Source organism: Stegastes partitus, unplaced genomic scaffold, assembly GCF_000690725.1.
Source record: "Stegastes partitus isolate 25-593 unplaced genomic scaffold, Stegastes_partitus-1.0.2 Scaffold545, whole genome shotgun sequence".
Taxonomy (NCBI): domain Eukaryota; kingdom Metazoa; phylum Chordata; class Actinopteri; family Pomacentridae; genus Stegastes; species Stegastes partitus.
Genome location: NW_007578276.1, coordinates 91,136 through 95,312, shown reverse-complemented (window position 1 = coordinate 95,312; position 4,177 = coordinate 91,136).

The following is a 4,177-nucleotide window of genomic DNA, read 5'->3' as shown; positions in this document are numbered from 1 at the left end:
GCCTCAACAGAATGCAGCCAAACATCAACAGACTCATAAGCTGCCGCCTGTTTTTTAATCCTAAAACGTGAACCCACTGTCACATTGCTGCTCTGATTTTTCCAAGAAGTCTCTGTTTTGTCGGCTTAAATAGTCTCAATGTGGTGACTCATACAAAAGGGGGCAGCCTCTTCAAGGAGGCATTCATGTGGTCCTGTTCTCTAATTAATTAGCTTTTTTCTTGCACCACCTCGCAGTTACCCAAAAAAAAGAAAAAAAAGCTCTTTGTTGTCTTTTAACAGCTTCATACATTTGCTCACCTTCCAGCTGAAACTCACACACTTTGTCAGCAGCTCCTAAACTCTAAATGAAGCATTTCATTGCAGCTTGATGATTCTCAGCTGGTTTTCTGCCACGCTGAGCCTTGACTGCAGCTCCGGCACATTTTCAGGTCACCTTGAAGAGTTTGCATACTTGTTTGGAACATTCGCTCCTCGTCCTCGGTACAGTTTTGCTTCAGTTTTGCTGATTTCAGATTCAACCAACGCTTGAAGTGATTTATCCAATCACAGCTCTAGTTGGAGCCACAACAGGCTCTATACAACTATTTTAACCTATGTAGTAGAAGGATACGCCCCAAAACCTGCTAACGAACTTTGACATGTCAAAGTAAAGGATTTCCAACAGGGGCGAATGATGTGCATATAAACAAATGAGCTGCATGTACCTGAATGTGTTGCATGAACAGATATGCGCTGCAAAAAGAAAATGCTGCAAACACAGGAAGTGTCCCAGGCCTCTAGGGGCAGTAGTGAGCTTTTCACCTAAGAGGCAGACAACGGTGAGTGAGACAAGTAACGTTAGTTGAGGGAAAAGCTGCATGAGAAGGTTTGTATTCTCTGGTCTCCATGGATGAACATAAATAACAGAGAGAACAGAGGGAGATGGTGGTAAAACACCACCTCAACACCCAACTAGTCACAGTGACTGAAAAGCTAAAGACCTAAAAACTGCCCCTAGAGGCCTGGGGCACTTCCGTTGTCTGCAAAAAGGAAAACACTGCATATACAGATATGCTGCAAAAGTGAAAACAAATGCAAAAAGCAAACGCTGCACATCCAGTCCAGGGTCAGTTTTTAGGTCTTTAGCTTTTCAGTCACTGTGATTATTTGGATGCTGAGGTGATTTTTTACTGCCGTCTCCCTGTTCTCTCTGTTATTTATGTTTATCCATGGAGACCAGAGAACACTCACCCTCTCATACAGCTTTTCTCTCAACTAGCATTACTTGTCTCGCTCACTGCTGTCTGCCTCTCAGGTGAAAAGCTCACTGCTGCCCCTAGAGGCCTGGGGCACTTCCATTGTGCGACTGGATGCAGCGTTTTCTTTTTGTCGCGCGTTTCTGTTTATGCACGTCATTTGCCCCCGTCGGCCGCCCTAAATTTCCCCTTTAAGTCAGAAAGGTAACTTCCCGTTCCCCAATTCTCGCAAGTGACTTACAAAATGAAGCCTGTAAATCGTCCGCCTTTTGGTCGCCGCTTCTACGTTTGACACAATTCTTCAAAGTCAGTTTTCATTTATATTTATGCGACTCTGGAAGCCCGTATGTCAAGCAGATGGCTAGCTGGGATGCACAGGCTGACTTATGAGCAATACTCCAGAGGCTATTGTGCTTGAATTTATTGCTGATGTTGAAGTATACTAGATTGGCTTACGGGGGGAGTCAGGAAATCTGCAAACCAGAGTCCTTTTAATCAGGATATTTATATACAGTTCAGCTGCATTGCACGCTCATCTATGTGTTTAACCAAAGAAGCAGATGGTCCTGCTGACTGTGGGTCAGAATAGTGATGCTCCTCCAGTATTACAACGTGAGGCATGTATACTATTTACTACTACTACTACATCTACTACCTCCACTACAGCTCGCTGGGAAAGTTAACTTCCCCAGTTTCTGGTTTTGCAGTTACTATAGTAACTAGTAACAACATGAGCACCTGGACTGTGTGGGTTTCTTTCTTTCCCTCTCCTCTCTTTGCACTCTCTGGGTTTATCTGATGATTTCTGTGGCTTTTTGTGCCTCGTTCCAGATATTCTGGATCTGAATGTTCGTCCTCCAGCAGCTTCACCTTCTCCTCCAGTCTTTCTTTCTCTCTCTCTCTCTCTCTCGTGTGCACGCTGTCTCTTCCTCCCTCTGTCTGTTTGCTTTCTTCTATTCTATGTGTGAAAGGTGTGTTTGAGTTTTGCCTCTTGTGTGTTTGCGTAGTCTGTCCCTCTCCAGGTCTTCGGAGAGCAAATCTAACAGCTCAGGGCCTCTGCTTGAAGGGAGCTCGGAGGATTCTTTACATATTGTAGCATAAAAGTCTTCTTAATTGTGCATATTGTCGTTTTGCTAATTCCTTTCTGTATGTGTGGCGACACTTCTGGCCTGAGGTTTGACAAGCTAGTTTTGTTTTCTGGATGCTGTATGTCGTGCAGACGTGGCAGATTTGTTATGTGTGATATTAGACAATATAAACTGCACATCATTAAAACCACCTGCCTGTTATTGTGAATGGTTCCCTCATACCACGAAAACAGCTGTGACTCTGGCAACGAGACGTTAGCAACAGGTCCTCTGAGTCCTGTGCTTAGTTGAACCTGCATGGGTTGGGCTTGTTGCCAGATGCTCGATCAGATTGGGATATGGGGCGTTTGGATGCCAGGTCAACATCTTGGGCTCTTGGTCATGTTCCTCGAGCTGCTTCTGAGCAGTTTTTGGGGTGCAGTGGAGGCCTGTTAACATGTACAGGGTGAGCTTGGTCTGTAACGATGTCTAGAAGGGTGGTACAAGTCAGAATAACATCCACTTAAATTCAAAGGGGCAGATTTCCTGCACTTAAGCTTTGAGTACAATTAAGTACATTTTGCTGATGATACGTGTGTACTTTAGTGGTGAGACTTGTATTTGTAGCGGATATTATTCCAGTGTAGTATTTCTCCTTCCTTGTACTTAAGTAGAAGGCTCAGATACTTTCACCAATACTTCAGCTTCTGTGCTGTCCATCATTCTCTACTCACTGTATTTACTTACTGCTACGCTCCCTTTGGTGTGTTTGTGCAATTGAGGTTTAAACAAACTCTGACATTTTATCCTTCACTGTAACACTCCCCTTTATCCATTGCAGGGACCTTTTTTTTTATGTGTGACAGCCGTACTTTAAGATATTATCATTTTAGGCTCATAATTAGGAGATTATTGACAAGGAGAAATTACTTTCATTCGGTGTGAAACTGGCGTCTTTGTAATTACAGTGTGTGTCTATATACTTTGCTTTTGATTCAATAATAAAATGCTGCTCCAGGGTGGTTCATTGCATCATACTGCTCTTAGTTCTGGTTCGCTACTATATATTTAGCCCTGGATTTTCTTGCCAGCCTTATCTTCTGACATTTAAGCTGGGGGGTAGTGACAATGCATTTCAATAGCCCATTGTTCTGAACCACTATCATCAGTAAAGCCCAGGACCTGGATGCCGTGCTTTTTCACCAAAAAGCAGAAAATGATCACCCATAATCAAACATCATACGCCAAGATGTCTTGAACAGGAGCATTTCCAGCCATTAGATATAATTACACTCCTGTATCTGCCTTTATATACCACTGTATTCATATCAAATAAGCCTCTCTGCACATGCTAAGATCACAGTCCTGCCTGTCCTTTATATAGGACAACAGCCGCTCTGGCAGCAGTTAAGAAAAACACTCTGAGAAAGGTGCGTTTGGCGAGGCTGACACTGGGACTGAGTGGTTTATGTCTATTAGAGGTTTGGGAACTTGTATGTGTTTGTTATTGATTTTGGGCTAAGGCCTCAGAACAGGAGAATCTATCAAATGTTATCTGCGCTATTATCACTACTTTTTGTGCATTTGGGCATGCACATTGTGTGGTTGGTAAGCCTTTAAAAAAAAAAAACATCAATTCTTCTGTTGAGATTGTGTGCCAGAAATTGCATTTTAAAATCTTACAGAGCTTCATAATCAACACATTTGTTTCTACTGAAATAAAGGCGTCATATTTTGGGGGTTTTCTTTGGCTATTATTTGAGAATTCATGTGTTGATCATGACTAAATTTCACACTAATGTCTAATAGGATAAAACAATGCATTTATGAGCTTTTATACAGGTTAAAGGTCCAGGTTAGGATGACCGATTTG